At 52.2% G+C, this 25,131-nt stretch overlaps 1 pseudogene; it reads left to right on the top strand.

Annotated features, from left to right (window-relative positions):
• Positions 1–25,131, top strand: part of LOC130159852 (hydrocephalus-inducing protein homolog) — a 98,954-nt pseudogene that overhangs the window by 23,028 nt on the left and 50,795 nt on the right.

The raw sequence follows: 25,131 nt of genomic DNA on the forward strand, positions 1-25,131 counted from the left end.
AGTTGAGGGTTGCTCATGTCGGTGGCTGGAAGCCCTCCTCATGCACAGCGCTGTAGGTCAGCCATGGAGAAACATTTCCCACGACACTCCACTGGGAGCGAGCCAAAGAAAGTATTTTTGGCACCGGTGACAGCATCTGCCCGAGGCTCTGTCTATGTGCCGCTAGGAACGTCCGTGACTGTGTTTGCTTGCTGATTGTATTGGAATTCAGCTGGGTGGTGACTGCTGTCCTGTTTATAGCGTGTTGCCTCGATTTTCTGTGTACGGAGCCTTCCCCTCATCCCCCTCGAGTAGTCACCTGCTGGTTCTTGGTGGCCGGGGGACTGGAGCGTGAAGGGGGCACAGCAACGTGCCAGCTGGGAAGCAAGTGCTCTGCAGCAGTGCTCCCTTCTCACCTCTCGGTTGTGAGCTTTCAATGCTGCAATGATCGCTGCTACAACTACCAAGTAAGGGAGAGGTGACCTGTGTCAAAACTCTGTGGAGAAGGCCCAAAAGAGGAAAAAGGTGAAGTGGTTCAAGGCTGGATGTAAGGGTTTGGATTCAGAGGTGCTGGTGCTGACTTCTTTATTGGCTAATGCTGATGCCAAAACGGCACAGAGTAACAGCTCAGAGACTAATTTTGTCTTTAAGCAGCAAAGGTATTTATTTCGTGCAACACTGGGGAGCTACCGATTTGCACCGGACAAACTAGCTCTGAAGTTTTCGGTGAAAAGTCGGGTAATTTATACAGTTTTTGTGAGAGGTTACAACATCTTTACATACATATTCATTTGATTTTGACATCTAATCATTCTATTCATAATAGGTGGGATCTAGGTGGAGTAAACCTTTCAACTTTCTTTGTTCAATGATCTTCTGACTCATGGTTTTCCTTTAACATCCTCAGTGGAACCTTTCCTAATTATTCAGAGTACACGCCTTTACCTTTTCTAATCATTCAGAGCACATTCCTCTACTTTAACGTGGTCAGTGGGAGGGAATAGGCCCTGCCATCTCTCTCTTACCTCAACACAAAGAGAGCATCACCCAGAGCACAGTACCAAACACATCCTGACTAATCTTTTTAAGACCTTGCTCTGTTTCAATGCCAGGCAAAGCTCTCAGGGCCTCTGTCTTCATGCACCTAAACCCATTAATTTCACTGAAGTGATGCGATGCCCGAATGCATTAGCTTGCTTTGCAAGTGCTCTGGGATCCTCTGCTGGATGGCAGTGTAGGCAACGGAGCAGCCAGTTTGCTTATCCCTGCCGGTGCAAAGGGGAAGATAAACAAGTGATGCTGGTAACCTGCAGCTGAAGCCCGGCTGCTTCTCCGCTTCCCAGCGAAGCACTGCAGTGGGTGCTCCTTCATCTCCATCCGTCTCCCCCGAGCACCTCTACGGGCAACAAAGCCATCTGAGGGTGTTGGTGGGGTTGTCCATTAGTCGTGGCTGTAGCTTTGAGCCAGGAGGCTCCCCTGAGGGCTGCTAGCTTTCAAACCCCTCTTCTTAGCTTGTGAGTGTGGCGTAAAAGTACCTGCCGTGCCAGTGCAGGAGTGATAACCTGATCTGCTTGGGACCCCGTGGCTTGGGGTCAGCCCCTTGCTGAGCTGCTGCTGCTCTTCCTCCCCCAGTGCATTGCTGCTCCTGCACTTACATGACAGTCTCTGCAAATATGTTGTTTGTTAAATGATCTGCTTGGTTTGTGTCTCCCCATGGCTGCAGGCGCTGTCGCAAGCTGCAGAAGCAGGAGGAGAATGAGAGGAATTCTTTTCTCAAGCAGCGCGCGGTGGACCCCACGCTCCAAGAACGCCTTGCCCTTCTCTCCCGTGCCTTCCAGAACCAGAGGGCAAAGGTGCAGGAAGACTCTATGCTTTTCTCTGATGATATTTTTGCCATTGAGCCAGTGGTAAGTGATAGCTGGGAACCTCCCTTCCTCCTCCTCCTCCTCCTCTTCCTCCTCCCTGAATGAGGTTGCTTGGCAGATCCCCACATCAGTGTCTTGATGTGCCGAGAGGGAAGACATGAGGTTTGTAGTGAGGCTGGGAGAGACTGTTGCAAAAAGCATTTCTAAACTGCGAGCTCCGGGCAGGCGCTGAGAGCCTGCCTAAAGCTGAGCTCTGCTGCAAGGGCTGTAAATTAAGGGCACTTCCTAAGTGTCCTGACAGTGTTCCGAGGTATCGATGATTATATATAAGGGCACTCCTTACACGTAGCGTATGGGGATTAACCATGAGTATTAGTTCACATACTGAAGAATGAAAAGGTCCTCTATGGAAAGGAGGGCAAGTTCAGCCCAAGTTTAATTGCGGCAAGACCAATCCCTTCATATAATCTGGACTTAGACCGTGCCTGAATCTCTCTCCCAGCATCGTCTGTGACCTGCACGCAAGGCTGGCGGGTTTAAACAGACTTTTTTGAGTTCTATTGCACGCTTAGAGAAAACTTTTTGCTTTTGTATTTATGCAAACAAAACCTCATGTCCTTCAATTAACTAGAGCCCTGATTCTGAGTATTTGTGTGGTCTGAGATGACGAGTGCCTGCTGTCTGAGCAGTGTAAAATCCCTTCTCATCTTGGAGCAAACCCTAGAACAATCTTAGCCTCTTCTTTCTTGTAAAATAGGTGAAACTATTGTTTTATTATTTATTTTTAAGGAAGGGGATCGTGTTCTCTTCTTGGTTGCTCCTATAGCCCGTACAAGGCTGAGAGCCCCCCATGTCAGCACAGCTGCAGTTTCACACCGCCGCAGCTGAGAGCAGCGTGATGTGACCAAGAGCCTGTGTCGGAGCAGCAGGGCTGTAGCAGGGAGTGGGAGCTGATCAGCTGAACATGAAGAGCATCCTGCAGTGTGTCAGCTGGTTTTGGAGCGTGTCCCAGGGCTCCTGCTGCGGTACAGCCGACTATACCTCCATAACGAGCTTAACCTGCTCTTGGGCTCCTGAAGTGCATTAGGGTGAGGTCCAGCAGCCTGGCTGCCCACTGAGTCCTGGTGCTCCCTGTAGCGCTGTACGGACCCAGAGTGTAGCCTGGCCTCACGCCTTGAGTGGAAACCTTTCCTAAATGGCTGTGTTGATGTTATAGTTTGCTCTAGGACTGAGCGTAAGTGGGCTGCTGCAGGAGCCTCTCCCCTTCTGTCCTGTCCAGCATTATCAATCTTGTGATTCCCATTAATTCCATGATCTATGGAACAATGAGTTTCACATTCAGAGTTTTGCTCGTGTCTGTCTTCCCCCCCGGCATATGGGTGTCTTCACATCAAATGTTAGTATTTTTTCCTCTTTATCAAGTGTAAAATCTAAGAATGCACTGCCGCCGACTTCCACAACCTTCTCCCCGGTGACAGCCCCGTAACTTTTAGCTTGGGCAGGCCCCTTCTGGCAGCGCCGTGTAAATCTGCTGGAGGGGCCCCGCCAGAGCCTGGACCTTGCTGCCTCGGACCTTCTGGCCAAAAGCGGCTGCTGCTCTTCCCACCTATCACCCTGGGAGCACCCTATAGAAAGAATCAAACCCTTGGAAGAAGCGGCTGGAGGTTCCCAGAGGTTAGGAGGCCGCTGGAGGGACGATAGCCTTGGAAAGGCTCTCTGGGCAGGGTGGCTTTGCAGGGTTTGTGCAGCAGCTTTGCTGTGTAAGCGGGCCGGTAGCTGCCAGGTGTTGCTCTCTGTGGAAGCTGCAGCGGGTTATTTCAGCCTGTATGGGGTTAACTTGTGGATGAAAATAATAACAAAAAAGGAGGCAGTGATTTTGGAATTAGCATGTGACCATGAACATTCCGAGCAGCCATCCAAGCCTGTGGGAGACAAGCTGTTGTGTAAGTCTGGCTTTCTGAGCGTGTCTCCGATTTGATTTATCGGAGATGTCGGCTGTATTTCTGTCACAGATGTGCTGGCCTTGGAGTTCATCGAATCCCAAAGTCAGCTAAACTCACTCAGCTGGAAAAGCGCGCTGTTGTTAGCAGATACATATTCACCAGGCCAACGGTTCTTTTTAATTTTCTTCCTTTCCCGCTTAGCTTCGTTTTTGCTTATGAATTGTGTTACACTTGCTTCCATTAACGGGAGATGTATTGCCTCTGTCAGCCTCTGAGTAATAACCAAACTGCCCCGAAGCGTCCACAGGGCCAATATATCTGATGGCGGCACATAAAATAGACCAGTGAGTACCACTGGCTTGTGATCCAGCAGAGACGAGCAGCAAAAGAGTACTTTGTTAGATAGTTGACCTGAAAGACTGATACTGCTGCCTTAGGCTGCCAGAAGCTTGTTTTCTGGCCTCAGTGGAAGGAGAGATTTGGTTTGAAGGCTCAGGATGCGCTCTCCTTCCCCGCTTGGTGCCCCTCTAAGATGAAGACCTCAAGCATCGTCACTACTCTCAGCATTTCATTAACGTCCTTCCTCAGCACAGCAGCAGCGATGGTTTGTGTGGCGGGTGGTGCTGGTAAGCCTGGCAAGGCACAGTTTTTCGCGCAGGAGCCGAGCGAGGGCTGTCAGCAGCTCTCTGGGCAGAGGGCCCCAGCAGCTGGAGGATCTAAGGGCACCACTGGGCAGCTCAGCCCACGCAGCGCCCTTTAAGGAGGAGCGCAGAACGCCGGTGAGCCGGGGTGTGTGTTCAGCCGCAGCTGTCAGGCTGGAAGCAAATGCAAGCAGCTGCCTAATGCACGCCCCCCCCCCCCCCACCCCCCCAGGGACTGCCTGCCCAGGGTGAGACCACTGAATTCAGTCTGTTAAACATACAGCGAGCAGCTGGGTGAGGAGCGCTGGTGAGTTATTAGACTCTAATTAGCCAAGCCAGGGAAATCCGTCATCTGAGTGTTTCTTCTCAGTGGCTCGGCTTAGGCAAGCTCCAGGTGTCGTAGCAGGGCTTATGTTGTTCGGAGCAGCACCCCAAAGGCTTTTATTCCTGTAAATTCAAGATTACTCTCTGGACGCTTTTGAGTCTGTGCAGCATCCCAGCAGGACCCGAGGGATCTGCTATCTCGTACGCTGACTGTGGGTTGCAGGCTGGTGTCCCCAGTTTGCTTCCTCAAGCGAGTGTGTTATCATCTAGTAATGCTTCATCTTCCTCCAGTTGCTTGCTGGGTAGAAACACAAAGTCCGTTTGATCTGGCAAAGTGTTTTCTCTAGGTTTTGAGAAAAATCCAGGTGACTTTATTGTTTCTTCTGTGTTCTTACGCTTGGTTTGTTGGAGTTGGAAACGGTTCTCTCTACCTGTTCTTCCCTCTGAGCAGGCTGTGCATTAGGGAATCATTGTAGCTGCAGCCCAGTAACTCAGCATGTCATAGCTCTTTAATTTTTGTGGGGGCTGGCCTCTGAGCTCTATGTGCTAAGTTGATGGGAAGTATTATAGTTGTTTAATATTTATGCTGTGGCAGTGCTGGAGGCTCCACTCAGTTCAAGATTCCCCTGGACAAAGCACGGAGAATACCCAGCAGCAAGCAGAATCAAGCTTTGTGCATAGAAAAATAACTGTTCTTTTTGTGGTCTTCCCAATTTTTTTCATTGCTTTAAAATATTATTACGGTTGTCAGAGATGCATATATTTATGCCAACAAATGGATGAAGAAGCATTTGTAGTGCTGGGGACTGAGGGGAATATCAGTGGTGCCTTTGTTGAAACCGGTCGCAAGAAGCAAGAGCCTTTAGAAGCCAGGGGTGTCTCTGAAAACACATGACGAGGCTCCCTGGGACTGAGCACCAGTGCCAGGACTCTGAGAGAGGGGGAGAGAATGAAGACCCTGAGGAAGCAGCGGTTGCGCACACACTGGTACCATGGGCCGGAGTTAAATCCCGGAGCAAGAGCCTGGCAAGGAAAAGAGCTTGCTGGTTGCAGTAGGTGTGGAGCTGTAAGCAAATGCCATCTCTTCTTGTTTGAGCCTGTGTTCAGGGAAACAGGGATGTACGCACCTTGCAGAGAGAACCGGGCTGCATGTGACTCTCAGCTCCCTTCTCGGGTCATCCATCAGCTGGAAGAGCCTGCGAGCTGGCTCAGTGCTGGCGGCACAGGGCAGGAGGAGCCTGGTCTTCACTGCTCCCCAGGAGGGCTTGTTCTGCTTGGTGCCGAGTGCCCTGACTCACCAGAATCCATTAAAGAGTTACATGCACGTACAGGTTGAGGGTATAAGAGGCAGCACGTTTGTAACGAAGAGTGGAAAAATCCCTTTGACTTGCTGACTCTCTTCTGATCTGGGTAAAACATTCCCATGGCCATAGGGAGACAGGGATGCAAGGGAAGGGTTGGAGGAAAAAGGTGCCTTGTGCTTAGATCAGCTGGTACTTCTGAAGAAATGCTTGATTTGCTGAAGCCAGCCAGTTGGGTTCCTTTATTAGAACCCTAATTAAGAAAAAAAAAAAAAGCCTTTACCAGGTGCTAGTAAAGGTAAGGGACTGACATTTTTTGCAGCTGCTTCCAAAGTCTTACAAACCTGGATAAGTGCTGTTTGCTTCTTGCTCTTCATTGGTGCTCTAAATAAAGGCTTACAGGGCTGTGGTTGAAAACAAGAAATGTAGTGTTTGAGGATAAATGGTTTGATGTCTGCTTCTGTTTTAGGAGGGAGATGTCTGGCCAAATTCTTCAATTGAAATTAAGGTGATCTTCAAGCCCCGAGAAGCCCGAGTCTATCAACAAACAGCCTACTGCGACATCTCAGGTACGGCTCCTTTCTCCTCCTCCTGCCACCCACCGCAAAGGCAGGGCACAAATACTCTTCCAGCCCCCTTGGTCCCCGTGGACTTGCTAGGAAGGGCCGGTGGTCAGCAGGGCAGCGCCGGCACCTTCCTGCTGTCCCTGTGGCTTCCAGCTGGTCTGTGCAGAGCCAGGGCTTAGGATGCCTGGCTCTGACCACTGATGGCTCTAGAGCAGCCAAAGCAGCGAGGGGATAAGCCTTCCTACCAGGCATTTGCTCTGCTGCAAGGTGTTTGTAAAGGCCAGAGAGCTAGACCGCAGAAGAGCTTTGGTGGACGAGCACTGAGCCCCTGTAGACCTGCAAGATGAGCCTTGGATCCATGGATGCACTGTCAGGCTCCTGAGGCGGTAGGAGCTGAGTGAAACGTGCCCCCTGCCCCTGGGTCACCTCCCGCTCTCCAGGCGCTGCCAGACCGTAGGTGGCTGAGCCCCGCTGAGCGCAGGGTGTCTGTGAAAGTACCAGGCGTGTGCCGCTCTCCCTGCGTGGGACCAGTCACCTCGTGGCTCGAAGTCCGTGCTGCATCTGCGTAGTGTTGTACAGGGCTCGCTGCCCTCAGCAGGGTGAGCTCCCTGCCCAGGAAGCACAGTGCGAGCAGTCTGCTAGACAAGCTTTATGCTCCTCCTGGCTGACAGAAGTGCTGTCACGGCTTTTGCTGGGAGCGGTTATCACTGACCCACCGCGTTACGCTGCCTTTGCCCTTACAGAGGTGTGACGGCTTTGCTGTGCTGGCACGGGGCAGGGAATGCTTGCAGCAAGCTCCGTGGTTCAGGTTACCTTGTCCTTCCTCTCCGTCTGTGTGGTGCTGCTTGAGGTGGTTTTCAAGAGCGGGAGGTCCCTGTCAGATTTCCATCCAGGGAAATGATTTTCCCCATCTAAGAGGAAGGAGGTGCGAGGCCAGTGGTCCCCAGCAGCCAGGCTCCCGTTCTGGAGGGTGCTGAGATCACTAACCCAGCTGCTTTGATCCCGTCCTTACTGCTCCAAGCTGATGGATGCAAAGGCCATGAAACAGCTTTTTATTGATACGGTAACTGCGCAGGGTTCAGCAGGCTGCTGGGGTGCGGCTGTCAGCCGGCTGCTGGGCCTTGCTTGGGCTCTTCCTTCTCAGCTCCTGTGCGGTCATCTCTGATGGCAGCGATACAGACAGCAGGTTTTTATCTTTGGTTCTGTTTTGTGAGCTTTGTGCCTTCACTGAACGGATTTCAAAGCTTGTCTAAGTGCATGGGAAGGAATTCCGAAATTGTCTTTTATGCGCAGCATATCTTCTTCAGGGTGCAAAGTGATTGCTAAGTTATAAAGCAGCCCGAGGGCTCAGTTAGAAATGAGAAGCCAGCCCCGAAGTATATCTCCTGAGGGAAGAGAGGGGTCCTGTATCTTCTCGCGGAGCACCTAGTGCTGGTGCCACCCAGCCCGGAGTCAGGGACTGGCTCCGAGGCTGCCTGGAAAATCCAGGCGAACCGAAGGAATTCTGTACTGACATGGCAATCTCTCCCCAGGCCGTGAGACCAGGCTGCCCCTGCGCATCAAAGGGAGCGGCATAGGGCCCCAGCTGCGCTTCAGCTTTGACCAGCTGGACATCGGGAAGGTTTTTGTTGGATCAGCCCAGAGCTATGAGGTGAGCAGTGGGGTTTTCTGGGGTTGGGGTGGATCCTGATGGCTCCTGGGGCAGCGGTGAGCTTTGTGGGCCTGCGGGATTTCTGGCAACGCTGGCAGTTGTGAGCACGGAATATTTGACGTGAGTGAAATGTGGGAGTTTTTGCAGAATCTGGATAGTTTTGATGGGGTCTGAAGGGTGTGTCTGTTGTTCCCAAAGCCCCGATCCCTGCTTTTTGGCAACCTCCCTTTGAGACCAGCTGGGAGGCTTCATGCAGAAAAACCAGCCCTTGACACATGAAAGCAACACCGGGTCAAAAAGGTCAGGATCCAGAGGCTTTTGTTTCAGCCCTAGAATCACTGCACCCTGGTACCCTGGCGGTTAAAAAGCAGCTGGAACAAACGTGTTGTGTTCCAACTCGAGTCCGTTGCAAACACCTTTCAGTGAAGCGCATCCTCCTGGCTCCTGGCGCCGGAGGGAAGCCGGCCAGCCTCCCCGCACAGAGCTGCCCGCGCAGGCACCGGGAGCGCTTTCCCTGCTGACCAGCCTCCTGCCACCCTTCAGACCTGGTGCACCTCTGGCTCTGTGAACAGAGCAGAGCAGTTCTGGAAATGAAGCAGAGGAGCTTTCTACATGTTTCCCTCCCCCCACCCATGATGGCAAGTTTTCTGTCAAAAAAAACAAACCACCAAAACCCACACAAAGAAAAAAAACAACCCAAAAAACCCAAAAACCCCCCAAAAAACAAACCCCCAAAACCCCAAAAATCTAACCCCCCCAAAAAAATACAGCAACTGAAAGAGGTAGAAAATGAGGCAATACGTCGTGCCAGACGCTTTCAAAAGCTTGACTGTGGCAGGGAAGGACATGTTAAGGGGTTTTCTTACCAAAATCTTGTGCGCTCTATGCATTTTTAATGCTGATACTTTATGGAGTCTATTTATATAAATTATTTTTTTTCATTACTTGAGAAAATGTGAATAAGTAGATGATACTGTAGGTGCTGTATTGAGCAGCCAGACTGGAGGTGAACCTCAGCGCAGGATCCCTAAGTGCAATTTGTAACTAAGGTGTAAAACACATGAGTAGTTTTCCAGTTACCAGTGCAGAGTTGGAATAGGTGAATGTTTTCAACAGCAGCTGCAAAACTGGAAAATAAGGGCTGTATGTCTGCTTCTGTCTCAGTTTTTCTGACAGGTTTTGCGGGGACAGAAATTAGGGAAAAAACCTCCAGAGCCGGTAGTTGGGAGCGCAGAAATGGCAGGATGTCACCTGCAGCCATCGGAAACTGTAGGGCTTTGCTTTTGGGTAGGTCTGGTGACCAACAGCGTGCTGGTACTCACAGGCAGGTGTGGGCGCTCCTTGCTGAACGTGAAGAGAGCTGAATCTCACCAAGCGCCGCAGGATTGCGTCGCTTGTTGGAACAGTAAATAATGGTAAATTAGCAGATGATGGCTGTGAATATTTGTGAAAGAGAAATTCTTTAGACTAGGAGGAGCTGCTATGCACCTCACTCTCGCCCTTTCTTGACGTGTCTGGTTGAGCAAAGACAGAGAGACTCTCGGATGAAAGAAAAGAATAAAATGAGCCTCACTGACGTACCCTAGCAGAGTCGGGGAGTGCTGCTGAAGCTGGTTATAGGGCTGTCCCGAGGTATTTTCCACATCAGATGAGCTTGTTGGCGGCAATGGGAGCTGAATGTGTTTGCCCTTGGCGGGACTGGGCTCGTCTGGAGCAGAAGCAGTTAGGTGGCGATGCGCTAGTAATGCTGTGACCGCCCTTTGCTGCTCTTTGGGGCAGGTCTGCATCGCCTTGGTGATGCAAGTCCAAGCGGACTGCTCTGTGTCAGTGGAATAAGCCCAGGGTGACTCAGTTTCTGTGAAGTTATCGCTGTTCTGCATGCAAAAGCCCAAAGGCAGAACCTGTCCCGTTGTGTGTTCTTTAGCTTCAGCCAAGCAGCAACACGTGGCATCTTCTGCCTTTTATAGATGTCTAATTAGAGAAGAAATCAGCCTTCTGTAAGGAAGGAAGATTCCTCATGTATTTCCATTTTGATTTCTTGCTGCTGCAGGCGATCCTGTTTAACAAAGGAGTCATCGATGCCCCCTTCAGCTTGGTCCCTCCAGGGACGGCTCTGGGCTCCTGCTTCTCCTTCCACCCCCAGGAGGGCATCATTTCACCAGATGGCCTCCAAGTCCTCCGGATCTCCTTCAGTTCCACCATCCTGGGGCCATTCACAGAAGAATTCCGGTTCAGTGTGGGTGGGTCCCCTGAGCCTGTGACCTTGACTGTCAGGTGAGGAGGGTTCTAGGAGCCTGGTGGGCACATCTGTAGCCATCTCTGGGTAATCATCTCCCACCTACCTCATTTGGTGATGGAGCAGAGAAAAAAGGGTGTCGTCTAATGTCTTAGTCGAGCACGAGGGTGACGGGTTGGTTTGAAACCCACTGTGGTGCTGAGACCAGCTTTTCCCTGTCCCGGTGGTAACAAAAGCTGAATGCTTTGCAGTTCTTTTTAACCAAGCCAGTTCCTCCTCTGCCTTTGTCCTTACAGGGGCTGTGTCATTGGACCAACTCTCCATTTCAATGTACCTTCCCTCCACTTCGGTGATGTCTCCTTTGGTGAGTGTGCCCTGGGCTTGGACCGCAGGTCGGGAGGTCTGTGCCTTACTGAAATGAAGCACTTGAAGAACATCTGTCGCTTGTGTTCCTCCACAGCAGCCTTCAGGGTGTTAAAAGCAGGGCTGCCGCTTGCTCAGGTGGTGTTTTACTGTCGTGAGAGCAAATAGGGCCAAAGGAATAGCAAGCCAGTATTTTTCTGGTGCCCTCAGAGCCTGCTCAGCCCCAGCCTCCCATACCTTGGCGACAGAATGATGGTGAAAGCCTTTGTCCCAGAAGGGCCCAGGGGTTGGGGCTGCAGGAGAAGGGCGTTGGAGCCACACGCTAGCCTGTGGCTGCTCAGGGCGAACGCTCCTGCTGCAAGGCGAGGACACCACTTACCCACTTGACCTTTAGTGTGAGATGTTGATTTGTGCCGTGAGGGCTCCTGGTTATCTAAGCCCAGGCAGTAGCTCTGTGTTGGGCACTGATGTCCCCAGAGATGTGGGCTCCTTCTCCTTCCCCAGCTGAAGCGCTGACGGAGCGGGTGGCTGAGCCCCAGTGTCTCCATTGAAATGCAGATTCTGATTCTCCATCTCGAGTCTCACAAAAGGCTTTTTACTGAGATGATCTAAAGTTTAAATGTGAAATCAATTGCGGATTGATTGAAGGGCCGTTACCATTCTGCACCCTGGATGCCTCTGTGTTTTCATGATGTTTGTGGGCTTTTTAAAGTAAACTCATTACCTTCCCCGAGCCGCTTCCCCCTCTCCCTGCATCACCGCTCTGCCACTGCTGTGTTTCCTTTTGAATAAATAAACCCACAAGAAACGCACCAGGCAGGAATACGGTTGTGTAATAGGAGATTCATCCTACTTAATCTGATTTCGTTAACAAGGCCTTTTCAGCTGAAGGCAGCTATTGTATTTTTGCTTCTTGTAACTGTGCTGCTGACTGTTGTCTGCCTCTGGCGACTTCGGTCCCATTTGGGGCTGTGCAGTCTGTGTGTGTCCTTTCTGTGCCCCCCCCACCCCCCGGCCGGAGTAATTGCTGGCGGTGGGCAATGCTCACTGCTGATGGGCACGGAGAAACATCTGCTGTGCCTGCAGGTGGTTTTCCTCCCTGTCTGTATGCAAATAGCGCTTGGTAAGCAGGGCATGGGAGGTGTCTCCTTCTGGCAGAGCTGGTGTCCGCTCCAGAGCAAGCTGCGGGCTGGTGTCCTGCCTCTGCAGCACATCCCCTGCCACCCAGTGTGGTTGTATCACTGGTTTTCCATTAGGGAAAGCAAGTGTCAGAGCTAAAGTGATGTCAGGTGTTGCGGGCAGTAATCAAAGGCAGCGAGGATGTGATGTCCCCATTTGTTAGGTAAGGCGAGACACGTTCCTGCTCGTTTCTAAGGAAGCGTCAGGTTTCCTGCAGTGGGGTGGGCTGAGTTGTCCTGTGCTCAGTCGTCCTGTGCTCAGTCTGGTTGCCCCGAAACAGGAGCTGCCTTAGGGATCCTGCCTAGGGAAGCTGCATCAGAGTGCTGTGCATCATGTTGTAGTGCCCAGTTTCGTCCTTCCTTGTTATTGAAGAGAAGCTACAGCAAGGAAAATCTGCTACTTTCATATATTGAAAACCAGGGGAATGTTCATGGAGTTAATGGGGAATTTTACAGGCTGAATTTTCAGGATAAATGGTCTGTCTGGATGCACGCTCGTCAGTGAGAAAGAGTTGGGGCTGGTTTGGGGGCAGGTGAGAGGGCTCCTCACAGTTAGAGGGAGACTTCTGCTCTTCAGCACCAACACCGCTGCCCATTGCCAAGGAAGCAAGCTCGGCCGTCGAGAGAAAAGGCAACTTCAGTCACAACTCGCTCCTCCCTGAGCTTCTCAGTTAACCTGCCGTGCGCATTGACAAGAGCTCAACTCCAAGCAGGGTTTTATCCTAACAGGAGAGTCGCAGCAGGAATCGCAGCGTAACTGGGGACTTAACTGGTATTTGTCTCACCTTTCCAGGCTTTCCTCACACCCTGTCGTGTCGCCTCACTAACACCTCCTTGGTGCCTGTGACTTTCAACCTTCGCATTCCTGGCGATGGCTCAGGACAGCGCAGCATCACCAGTTTTATTCAGATTTCAGACAACACTTGCCTGTCCTGGAGGAAGGGAGCCCAACATCACGTCGAGCCAATGGAATTTACCATAATGCCTTGCAAAGGCACCATCCGCTCCCAAGGAGCCCTGGATATCCAGGTATGGGATGAGCCCGGCCATACGTGCTTCAACAGGTGGAGCTGCCGCGCTGCTGGCTTTGGGCATAACCGAGTAAGAGATGGGCTTTTGTTAGCTGGGGGACTCTGGGATGGAGCAGCGTTTTGTTTCCAGAGTCGTAAGCCAAGGATCACGTATCGTGTGGTCAAGCACAGAAGCCGTGCATGTGTTTCTGAGCTGCTTAGAGCGATTTGTTTGATTTGAAGGGGGCCGAGGAAGGGTGAGGACGGAAGGTGGCTGTTGAAAAGAGAGATGCCATTGCCTAAAGCAGTTTGCTTTTCTTCCCGGTCTTATTTTTCCTCTCCTGTTGAGCAGGATGAGTTGCATTCACTGCAGCGGGGGCTGAGAAAGCTCCAGCAGCCATGAACAAACTGCACAGCTTTTGCTGGGCCACGTTTTGCCCTCAGCTTCCCAGTGTAAAGCTGAACTCGTTCTGGGAAAGTCAACAGATCTCCCCTGGGTTCCCGCTATTGTAGTTGAGATGAAAAATTGGTCCCTTAATACAGTGGTGAGTAGACCATGAGTTGTGCTTTGATTTAGCTTACACGTGCCCTGGTGTGCAAGGTGTATTTCACAGGTGGGGTTTGTCAGCAGAGTTTTGTTACTGGGAAAGGCAGTGGTCCACACGTGGAGCAGCAGCAGAAGCAAGGCAAAACACTCCCTTTCCTTAGCGTGGAAGGAGAAGGGCAGGACACCACACGTGCGTGGCTGATGGCTTCTGGGAGTGCTGAAGTATTTGACGCCGCTCTTCTCCTCTACCAGGTCACCCTGTGTTCCAACACGGTGAGGCAATACGAGCTGGCGCTGGTGCTGGACGTGGATGGTGTTGGCCAGGAGGTGTTGGCGCTGCCTCTCACAGCCAGGTACCGGCGCTTTCCTTGCAGCTGGCCACCTTTCCCCGCGTAGCCAGGCCCAGCACGCTGCCTGGCGTGTGGTGTGCTGGCTGCCGCCCCAAAGGAGAAATGGTGCTTCATGAGCTGGTTCTGCCCAGCTCGCTGTGAGCACAGCCGTGCTTTGCCAGTGGCCCTGTTGAGAAGCACCTGTGCTCCGTGCTCAGGGCCATGCCTTTCTTGCTCTGTTTTGAAGGCAACAGTGCTTATATTCCTTGTTGGCCTGTCGTCTGGGACTTGAGGAGTAACGAATCTGCAAAGGGCTGCCCCTGCTTCTCCCTGCAAGCGGTGGGCTTGTGTTGGGTTGGCCCAAAATGCAGCATTTGTTTGGAAGGCGGCGAGCAGCCTGCTGAAAGCTGGGGTCTGGCTCAGTTAATGAAGGCGTGTGCAAATGGGAAAGGGGCTTACGGCAGGACTGGTGGGGGGAAACTAAAGGGGAAACTCGTCCTTGGTGTGGCAGGTGAGCTCAGCTCTCTCTGGTTCTCTTGAGCATGAACGTTCCCAGACTTAAGCCAAAAGCTGCTCTTGCTGCAGCCACGCTCAATGGCGTTGCGCCGCAGCGGGTGCCAGTTTAATGACGAGAGGGACGCAGTTCGCTGGTGCTGTTCCCTCTCCCAGGCAGTCAGCCAGGCGGTGCCTGGGCTGCAATTTTGTAAAACGAGTGGGAATGGGAAAAGTCAGTGTGTGGGCTGGTGTGTGGAGGACCCAGGCAGCTGCAGGAGCTGGGAGAGGCTGGTCACCCACTGCGAGAGGCAGGCGGTGCTGGTGCCCTCCATCGTGGGGGCAAGCGGCTGAGGTTTCAGGCAGGGCGAGAGCGGTACGGGAGAGGAGGGAGTTGCTTTTACTGAGATGCTGGAGTCTTGTTTTTCTTGAGCTTTGGGGAGCGCTGGTCCTCAGCGGGAAGGCTCCCGCAGAGCTCGTGCCTTGCTGGGACTGTGGGAGGGTCCTTGCCGGCCTCCTGGGGCAAAGGAGGGGCAAAGCTTGATGAGAGAGCACTGGGGCAGGGCACTGGGCAGCCTCTGCCACGGGAGTCTGGGGCTGCCCCTCCTTTACAAGAGTCTGTTGATAAAAAAGAAGTTAGAGGTGAGTGATTGCTGTAGAGGTAGGAAACGTCTATCTGGCAGAGACAAATGCCTTGTGTCTATTTCATGCTGTTTGGGGAGTGAACAACTTCTACATTCTCTGTGTCTCTAATTCCTTTTGGTCATCTCTTCACCCAGATGTGTGGTTCCTCCGCTGCACGTGCTCAGCCCTGTTCTGAGATTCGGACGGTGCTTTCTGAAATTCCCTTACGAGCGGACACTGACCCTTGTGAATGACAGTGATCTTCCAGGCTGCTATGGAGTCCTTCCTCAGGTTTGGCATTGCGTTCGCCTCCTGCCCTCCAACGTCGTTATCGAGGGGTTTATTAGGAAAAAAGGGGGTTTGGGGAAGACCTTGCTGTTTAGTGTTCAAACCTAAAGTTTTGCAGAGAACGGGAAGCTACCTGAATATGAACTTCAGGAGCGGTTTGAACTCTTTAGGAAGCAGTTTTGGTTCTAGTCTTTGGGGTGCTTTCATGCAGGAGAACTTTGAGGGTTGTGAAAAGCAGCTGCAAGGAGGCCGCCAGCACCGGAGTGGGTGTTTGTGGGTGCAGCAGCTTTTGGACCCTGTGAGGATGCTACTTAGCCCCATATAAATCTTGCACCTTGTGTTGCGCTTTTCTGCTTTCTCCTAGGGATTTTTAAAAATGTGGGTGAATTGCTGTTGTGGTAGATGTTAAGGAGCTTGAAGTTTCCTCAGACTCTGAGGTTCTGTCAAATTCTGACAATTGTTGTCTTTGATTCTGTCCTTTATAGGAGCACAAGGAGGATGCTGCTGTGTGGTACTCCAGCCCTGTGCCGTGTGGGATTATCCAGCCTCACAGCTCGGTGGAGATCCCGTTTACGCTGGAAGCCCAGGCGATGGGAAGGCAGGACACTATTGCTAATGTCTCAGTGTTTGGGAATGAAAGATCCCCGCTGGTGAGTGCTAGGCGAGATGCGTGCCTTTGTGTGACTCATCTTGGTGGGGCATAAAGTGTACTGGGGTTCTGCCAGGGAAAAGGAGAAGGTCATAATATGTGGCTGGTGTGGACAAGGAAAGAAGGGATTCGTGGCATAAGTAACAGCTAATGCCTAGAGAAGGGTGGTGTCCTCGTAGGCGTCTGAGATGGTGTTTAATTATGGGCGTGTGAAGCGGGATAACAAGCCCAGCCTGAAACCCAGAACAATTCCTGGGTCTCTCGCTCTCCTGCATCATTAGATGAGCAGCAACTGCTGCTTCATTAGAACTTTTGTTCAGGAGCACACAGGGACATTGCTGCATGCCGCTAAAGCAAGGGCGGTGTAGGAGGCCGTGCTGAAATGATGATTTCTGTAAAGCTGGATTTAAGCTTTCGTGAAAGTCAGGTCCATCCCGCCTGAGAAATACCCATCATATCTCTTTGCCAAAAGCCCCATCCAAAGATGCATGAGACTCCACGCTGCTTGCATCTGGAGCACAGACTGTTGTGTGTTTGGTTTTTTTTTTCCCTACCAAGCTTGGAAAGGGGTGAGGCAAAGCATTCCTTGACTAAAGCCTCCTACAAGACATTGGCATTCAGGCATGTACAGCAGCAACAACAAAGTGTAGGCAAGAGAATGTTGTATGTGGTGTCCTGGCTTCCACTGGCTGAAACAGAGAACAAATTTAGTTAATAATTTAATTTTAGAACCTTTTTAATTTAAAAGGAGATTAACTTTTGAAGCAGCTGTTTTAAAATGTCTTGTCCTCTCTCTGAGCACAGAAGGGGATATCAGAGGATTCCTGAGAACCTGAAGCTTTCTGTAACGGAAAGGAAGGCTGGCATTTTGAAAGCAAATGCAGGGCTATAAACTTTTTATAAAATGAATTGAAACGATGATGCCAAATCCCCTGGATGCCACTGATCATCTCAACCCCGGCTGCTGGGGATGTGCATGTAAACCAGTCAACAGCAAGGCCAGGCAATGCAGGCTTTGCAGGGAAGTCTCACGTTTGACAAAACAGTTGCTTGCAAACAGAAGGCATGCTTCCCTGGAAGAGGAGGGTTTCTCCCCACTGGAATAGCCAGTTGTTTAAATGTCACCTGGTTTTTGAGCTGCAGGTCCCTTGAAAAGCTTTTACCCTTGGGCTAACAATTTATAAATTGAAAGTTGACCTTACCTTAATCTTTTCTATTTGGCCGTGAACGTGTCGATGTTTTGCCCAAAGGGCGAGCATTTCAGCTGGAGAATCGTAGCTGTCCCTAAAGAAAGGACTAGATGCATTGCGTTTTCTATAGGTCTGTCTTCTGGTTGCAGTGCAGTTCCAGTAGTTCCCTGGTAGCTGACGCACCCAAAGCTTTCTGGGCTGGCAGAAGAGCTGGCTGTCTTGTTACATGTCCTGCGCTGGTGGCAGATCCTACCCGTACGGCTGCAAGTCTGACCTTGGGAATCGCTGCAGCGTGTTCCAATAGAACTTCAAAGCTCGTTCTTGCCTTCGGCTGGGGTGCCCAGTGTCGATGCCTGGTCTTTACCGCCATTTCAGGCGGAACGTGGTACAGATCTTTCATCCAGGTTGTGCAGAGTCCCTCCACAGCTCTGTTGTCGGGTATTTTGTTTGCAGGTGACCGCGTGCCAGCTTCAGTCTGGTGTGTGTCATCTGCATGAAGGAGCTGGTAAATCCCAGCCCTGGCGTTACTGGTGGCAAGGCAGCCTCGTGTGCCGCGGGCAGGGGGTTTGGCAGCTGACCGCTGTCAGAATAAGCGGGCACTCGAGCACAGCTGTCCGCCAGGGTCAGATGCTCTTCGTTCCTAAGTAATCAAATGTGACATGACCTACCTGTTGACAAAGCCAGAGGTGCTGGGGGGTGGGGTGGGGTGGGGCGGTGGCTGGTGGCTGTTTCTGTAGCTGTGGCAATATTGCTGATGGCAGAGCTGCCATCTCTTCTTGCTGCCTTTCCCTGTGCCATGTTGCCTGTAACGCTGTTGCATGGCATTTTTCTTGTCCCTTTTAAGAACCCTGTAGACGAAGGGGTTGGGGTTTTTGAAGCCCTCTCCTTGGTGGTGAGGATGCGTCGTGTTAGTACACAGGCTGACAGAAGCCAGCTTGCCTGGGCATCCTCCAGATGTTGTTCTGCTCATTCCCAAAGAGCTCTGCCCTGCCTTTGCTGCTGCTGTCCTGCTGTCACCAGGAAGCTGAGCTGGCTGGCGAGGCGCAGCTCTTCCCTGCAGCTCCTCCTTCCTGGGAGCTTTGGGCAGCATCACCCAGACATGCATCGTCGTGCATGGCTTCAGTTCCTTATTTTTGAGGCCCCAGCCTTGGTAGGTGATTTTTTTTGGTGCTTAGTTGCATGCATCAGTGGCCTGTCAAGGGATGAGCATTTCTGGATGCTGCTGCTTCTGGCTGAGTTGGGCTGGTGATTCTGACAGCTGTCAATGCCACTTCCTTGAGCCAGACATCATTTAAGGTTGTACACGGTGGAGGCTGGTTTCTTTTTCGGTTAAATCGTACTCTGTGCCCTCCAGTGAATCATACAGCATCTGGTCAGCATTGGGAGTTTTATGCATTCAGATCCTGTTGAAGTGTTGAGGTGTTTGGAACCAGTAAAATCCACAGCAAGACTGGACAAATTCTCCTTGTTTTTAATGATGTGGGAAGGTGGTTTAGCAAAGGGATCCGTGTTCCTCCTCCAGTAGTCTGTGCCAGTTCTGCAAGGAGAAAGCTTTTTGGGTCTGACTGTCAAGAGGAAAAACACCGCTTGAACGATGTAATGAATAATTAATGCCTGTTATTCATGTCATACCGGCAATGCACCTAGGCACACATCAGAGGCAAGTAACTTGCACGATCTCTGCTCTGAAGAGCCTGCTTCGCTTCTGGCTTGTGCTGGTTTTCAGAGGTGCATTTTTGGGAATGTCAAAGAAGTAACCGTCCAAGTGTCACTGTGCAGCAGCAGTGGTCAGGGAGGTTTGGGGCTCGGCTGAGCAGCAGAAGGAGCGGGAGCAGGCACAAGGCAGAGAAAGGAGAGCTAACTGTGGAGGAGGTCTGGAAAGGAGAGCGTGGGACCCAGGGTTTCTCTGTCCCCTGAGAACGGGAGCTTGTGGCTTTCAGATGGGATCGCTCCCGAGCCTGCACTTGCCCCAGGCCTTCTGTTTCAGCCTTGCAACACTGAAAACTTCCAACAGCCGTACTTATCGCCCCGTCGAGGAGGAACCTTAGAGCTGTCTCATATTTTTTAACTTCCCCTGCTTTTCTTTTTTCTTTCCTACCTGCTTCCTGGAGCAGAATGTGTCTTTAGTGAGCGTTGGAGAAGGACCGGTTGTCTACGTGCATCCGAGGGAGATAAATTTCGGCAGTATTCAAGTTCTACAAGATGCGTCCAAAAGTCTCCACCTCTCCAATCAGGCTGTCATCCCTGCATCCTTCTGTGTAGAGATGGTAAGTATCTGTGGGGCTGTTTCCCAATGAAAATTGACTGGTCTGTAGCAGCCTGTGGCTTGATTTTTACATGCACCGTTTCCATATTGCTGTCTCGGAGAGAAAGCAAGGCATTCCGTCCCAACGCAGCGAGAGAAGCCTGGCTCTTGGGGGCAGTTTTAGCTGGGGCACCCCTCAGTAAAGTAGACAGCTTGCATAGACGCTTGTGCAGAAAGGAGTCTGGATCATCTTTACAAGTTTTCCCTTTGTTTTCTGGAGGGTATTTAACGGAGAGTCGTGTCTTTGGAACTCTGAGATCAAGAGGCCCCTGTGGCCCTTTGCTCCTGGAAGGGCATGGATTTCCCGACACTTTCCCCATTAGGTCTGCGTTTGCTTTGTGTCAGACTGCTGTTTGTGACAGAGTCTGGGGTGTGAAGTTTGTCCTCAGCCTGCTTGTGGTGAGGTGAGTTTCACACCTGCTGGGGGCCCAACCAGCTGTGGTGTTGCACAAACATGTAACGGTAAGGGTTGTGTAGCTACAGGGTCTGTGGGCTCCGTCGCGTTGCAGAGCATCTCCGGGGGCCAGCCGCAGGGAAAGGCCGTTGAACTGATGGAGGCCGCAGCTGACAAGCTGCGTGGCAGGTGGCAGGAGGCGGTTGGGTTGCTGCCCTGGCGGGGGGGGCAGGGCTGGTGCAGCCAGGGAGGGCTCTGTGCGGAGGCTGGGTGGGATGTGCCGCTCACTGGAGGTGGGATCTGTGAGGGGCTTAAAAACAGGGTTGGGGGGAGGTTTGTTCTGCTCCATGCTAGGTGGGCTGGATTTGTGGAGCTGGTTCACCCAGGCCTGGCTCTGTGGGCTTGGTTGGGTCTGCGGGTAAAGCATCAGGCAGCGTGCGAGAGGCCAGGCTCAGCCTCCTGGGCCAAGGAGGAGGGGGACGAATTTCCTCCTTGCTGCTTTTCCAGCTGTTTGGGGGACAAAGGTAACCTCCAAGTGGGGGAGGGATTCCCAGGGCAGCTTTCTCTGAATCCACCATGAAAACCCACTTTCCATCTGTGGCGAGAGCAAGCCACCAGGGATGGCTGGTACTGGTGTTGAAATGATGGGTTTGCATGCCTGTCGCAGGCAGTGACCCGCAGAGCTGTTCGGGTCCTGCTGCCCCGGTGCAATGCCTCCCTCCTCCCCGGGCAGCTCGCGGTGTAGCCGGGGGGCTTGCAGGGTACATCTGCCCCTCCGTTGCCTCAGGGCCCTAACCCATGGGACTGGGCAATAAAGCCTGTCGTGCTTCACCGCCATCTCTGCCAGTCCTGGGGCTGATCAGTCACTAGAGCAGTAATACGAGGCGGCTCAGGGACGGTTTCTTTCCCTGCAATAAAGACGGGCTCTGCTTGAGCAGTGGCTTGGGCCAGATGATCTCCAGAGGTCTCGCCAGCCCCAGCCGCTCTGTGACTCTGTGTGTGTGATGATCCCCCCTGCTGACTCCACGGGGCCGAGTTCCCCCATGGTGAGCATCTCTGCTTTTCAGGGCAGCTGCTGCTCTCATGGAGACGTGCCAGGAGGCAGGTCCTGGGAACCTGCTCCATCAGCCGCTTCACCAAGGGCTCTTCAGACAGACTCCGGGCACGGTGCTGCTGAGGCTGCCTGATGGGAGCAGCGCGGGCGTGGGCGAGATGTGCCCGAGCTGCGCCCTGGCCCTCAGCAGCTGCCTGCTCTGCTGCTCTTTTGCTGCCCCAGTTGAAGTTTTGCCCTTGGCTGCCTTACGCTGCCTGGCAGCTCCTTGACGGGAAGCAGAGGGGACTGAATAATTGTGGAGATAAAGCCTGGGATGCAGTCGGGCGTCAGGGTGACGCGCACGTGTCCACCTGAGAGCGGAGCAGGCTGGGCTGTGCCTTAGCCCAGCTGATGGGTGACACGGGCATCCTTCATTCCCCCGTGTCCCTGAACCCAAGCCTTGTGTCCTGTAAAGCGCCAAAGCCACTGCTTTGATTCCTGCTTGGAGGTTGCTGCAGGGGGGCGAGCCGTGATTTCCCTGTCTCCCATTTGTTGGCCAATCTGCAAACGGTGGCTGTGAGGCTCAGAGATCATGGTCTCCACTTGAAAGAGCAAGTTATTGACTGAAATTTTCGCAGGAGCGTTGCATCGGGAATGTTATGCGCACTGACCGGCAGCTTGACAAACTGAATGAGGTTAATTTGAGGGGCAGCAACAGGGCAAACGAAAGGCTGGTGTCTTGTTTGAAACAGAAAAGGAAGATGCTGTAATGCAGATGGCCGTGCTGCCACCCCGATGGTACTCTTAACCGTCGAGTGAAAATTGCTCTTCCTGTTAAGGCAAGCTTGCTGCTCGCTTTGGGGGAGACAAGATCATTACCTGAGCAAGCCAGGATGATTTGTGGTGAACTTCACTTTGGGACAGTGACTTCAGGAATTACTTGCAGTTCCCCTCAGGCACCAGCTTCCCTGTACCCCTCTCCTCTCTGCTGGGTGAGTTGTGTCTGTTCTGTTCTCAGTTGCAGGGAGCAGCAGGGAGCATCTCTGCCACCAGAAGAAAATAAATAAAACCCTGCCAAATCTGTGTGTTGAGATGGGGCTTTTTGGGTGGGAAGAGGGTTGTAGGGACTGCATACCTGCGTCCTCGGTTGGCTTATCCCTGCTTGCCAGGGTGTCTGCAGATCTGCGACCCTTGGGACCAGTGTGTCATCCTGTGCTCACCCAGTGAATCCTGTGTCTGTCGGGTGTGCTTTTCCCTGTCAGATTGCTTTCCCAGCTGCCAGGCAGCCCAGCCTGCTAGGGAATCCTCTGGATCCAGCGAGGGGGGGATTTGTGTCTGCCTTGGGTAAAAAAAGACTGGAGCAATGGATCAACATGAAGGAGCTGTTGCAGCTTAGCTGGGGGCTGATGTAACCTGCTGATAAAAGTGGCTGTTTCTCCTCCTTGCTCCGCTGTCATCTTCTTTTCCTGCCTCCCTAAGTGCCTGATTTTTGCCATATTGACAAGTGCCAAAGGCTTGTTATGGATTGATGGAAGTGTTTGCTCTCCCTGCAGAAAGGAAAAAGCATCGTTCTTAGATCATTTCCTACTTGTTCTTTGTCATGCTGTCTTCTCAGGGATCTTTTGTGTGACTGCTAAGGTTGACATCTCTTGGCATCACAGAAGGCAGCTGCGTATCGCGTCTCTGTGATCAGGAAAGAAAAGACAGGCCTAGGGTATAATTTTTCTTAATCAGTGGCAGCTTTCTTCTGCCTGCATAACCCCCGTGCTGGGTCTGTTATGTGCTACCGCAGGGTGGCAAATGGTTTCCCAGTGCCTTGTAACGAGGAGGAGACAGAAAAGCTTCCTTGGGGTTTCCTCTTCTCATGACAGTCGTAATGCGGGGTCCTGTCTCCTTCAGCCTGAGCCCTGAGCTCCCGGATCCAGAGCCCTGTGCTCCAGGTGAAGCTCGCTGCTGCCTGGTTTCCAGCAGTGCTTGTACAGCCAGCTGGGTTGTCTTCAGGAGGGTGCCTGGTGGCTCAGTGCAGATCCCCGTCTGCGTTCCCGGGGATGAGCTGCTGCCACATTCAACTGGAGCTGACCTTGCAGCATAGACCAAGATTTCGTTGGTTGGTTGGTTTTTTTTTTTAAAAAAAAAAAAAAAAAAAAAAGCTGTACCTGGTTATCTTGTCACTGGGATTCGCTGTGGATAACTCCATGGATTTTTCAGGCAGCGTATAAAGGCTCTTGGTCAGGTGCGGTGTAAGCAAGGGCAGAACACGCAGTTCCTATACTCTGCTCCCCTGTAGTGCAGGATTTGTTTCATTTACTAATTTCATTGCTTATTCCCTCAAGCTTTTGATGACATTGCTTTTATTAATGAAATGGCCATATGGAAAGACCGCAAAACACGGAGATAAACTTCCAAACAGTGCTGATGCTGCTTTAGTGACTCTGTTTCTGGGTCTGGCTGATGGGTGATTCTGTTGCTCTCTGAGCAAACCGTGCAGGTTGCGGGCAGTGAAGGCTTTGAAGAGCACATCAGCATTGTCTGCAGTTCTCCCCAGCTACTCTCGCTGAAGTCGGAGCAGACTTCAATCAGCAAGAGGATGGTTTTCAAATCTACTGTAAATCACTCCCCCCGCCCCCAAAGCAGCTGAATAATTGGCCAGCCTGTCAGTGTTTGCTCATAGTGAGACAGAGGCAGACAGTGCTGCGCCCTTCTCATGATATCTGCAGTGCTGTTTAGAAATTAGGATTAAATTAACTTTCCAGGGTACGGGCAGCACTAGCCCTGCATATGTGGCCTCTTCCAAGGTGAGCAGAAGTTTTGAAGATGGATAGGCTTAACTCTTTCCTGAGCTGTCCCACCAGAGCCTCATGGTGCTCCAAAAGCTCACCTTTAGAGTGAAACCCTTGGTTTGGCTTTAAAGGCTGTGTTTTGCTTATACACAGCGGTACCAGTTTGTGCATTTCCACCCAGTTTGGTTTTGCCGGAGCCCTTTGTTGTAGCTGACAGGGCCTGGAAACACACAGCATCAGTCGTGAACAGGGCTCGTGGCCAGGAGCGTCCAGTCTCATGCTGGTGAGGGGTTGTACCAAAAGCTGAGGAAGGTAGAAGGCTGTTTCCCTCCCAGTGTCACTCAGGCTTAGGTCCGGGGCACGTGGGCCTTAAAAGGGGGAGCAAAGGTTTGGAGGAGACCTTGGAAAAGGGCCTGAAACCTGGCCTCAGGGAAGAGTTTGGATTTTATGGCATCCGCTATCTTCTATGGGTTCATGGTCTTTCAAAATTGCTGTGTTTCAGTAATGGAAGAAATTGTTACTCTGCTCATCTAGGAGAAGGGAACTTGTCGCATTGTGCTGCACCCGCTGGCCAACAGGGTTCAAGAAGGGTAGAAGTCTTCAAGGCAGTTACGCTGCTACAGGCCAGAGTGACTCAGCTGTGCTCTCTTCCCAAGGGAAAAGCCGGAGGATTTTGGTTGTTCAATCCTGTGCTTGGCAGCAGCTGGCCAAGCCGTGTCCGTGTCCTGGCTGGAGAGCCCCGATGTGCAGAGTGGTGGCACTGGTCTCCCCAGCCCAGCGGGGAGGGCAGATGGGACCTGGAGGGCTGAGCAATGGCCAGGGGACACAAATGGAGACAAGCTTTGCTGGCTCACTCAGCAGCTGCTGTTAGCTGAAGCAAGTGTGACAAATTGGGCTCCGTTGTCGGTGGCAGTGAGTGCCACACTTTAATTCTTTTTTCTTTTCTTTTTTTTTTTCCACTGGCTTTAGAAGCTCTGCCTCGATTTCACAAAACTTCTCCTTGCTGGTGCTCTGGGGCAGAGGCTCAACCAAAGCGGTCCCCCTGCTTTTGCCGAGGAGATGCTGGTGCCGAGGTGCCAGGAGGAGGCTGGTGGCTGGTGGGAGCATCCGGCCAGCCTTGTGCTCTGATCCCCACCCTGTGGGCCTTAGGGTGCTTCTGGGCTCTTTCTGCCACTGGCAGTTTGTGCGGGTGAGGAGTCACTCTGCTGTGAAGAGCACAGGCTCCCGCCCCTTAGGACAGCTAAAGCCCCTGGGACAAGGCTCCGTGCGCAGCTGATGTGGTGGGGGGTTATTTCCCCTTCGTGCGTGACCCCCACTGGGGGCAGTGGATCCGCCTGACGAGGTGTGAGCGCTCTCTCGCCAGAGCTATGGCTTGGTAAAGTACAGCTGCATTTTTCGTGTTGAGTTCTGCTGCTTCTTCCACTCGTGCAAGGCCGGAATGAC

Source organism: Falco biarmicus, chromosome 16 (genome assembly GCF_023638135.1).
Source record: "Falco biarmicus isolate bFalBia1 chromosome 16, bFalBia1.pri, whole genome shotgun sequence".
Lineage (NCBI taxonomy): Eukaryota > Metazoa > Chordata > Aves > Falconiformes > Falconidae > Falco > Falco biarmicus.